Source organism: Coturnix japonica, unplaced genomic scaffold (assembly GCF_001577835.2).
Source record: "Coturnix japonica isolate 7356 unplaced genomic scaffold, Coturnix japonica 2.1 chrUnrandom619, whole genome shotgun sequence".
Lineage (NCBI taxonomy): Eukaryota > Metazoa > Chordata > Aves > Galliformes > Phasianidae > Coturnix > Coturnix japonica.
Genome location: NW_015439992.1, coordinates 42,004 through 42,612, shown reverse-complemented (window position 1 = coordinate 42,612; position 609 = coordinate 42,004).

Sequence of the window (609 nt, the reverse complement as noted above, 5' to 3'; positions counted from 1 at the left end):
GGGACCAGTATAGCCCAGTATAGCCCAGTATAGCCCCATACATCCCAATACAGCCCAATATAGCCCAATATGGACCAGTATAGCCCAGTATAGCCCAGTATAGCCCCATACATCCCAATACAGCCCAATACAGCCCAATATGGGACCAGTATAGACCAATACAGCCCAATATGGACCAGTACAGCCCAATATGGACCAGTACAGCCCAATATAGCCCAATATGGGACCAGTATAGCCCTATATAGACCACTATAGACCAGTATAGCCCAGTATAGCCCAATACAGCCCAATATGGACCAATATGGGACCAGTATAGCCCAATACAGCCCAGTATAGCCCAATACAGCCCTATATAGCCCAATATGGACCAATATGGGACCAGTATAATCCAATACAGGCCAGTATAGACCAGTATAGACCAGTATAGCCCAATACAGCCCAATATAGCCCAATATGGACCAATATGGGACCAGTATAATCCAATACAGCCCAATATAGACCAGTATAGCCCAATACAGCCCTATATGGACCAGTATGGCCCACTATAGCCCCCTATATCCCACTATAGCCCCATATAACCCAATAGGGCCCCATTGATTCTATAGGGCC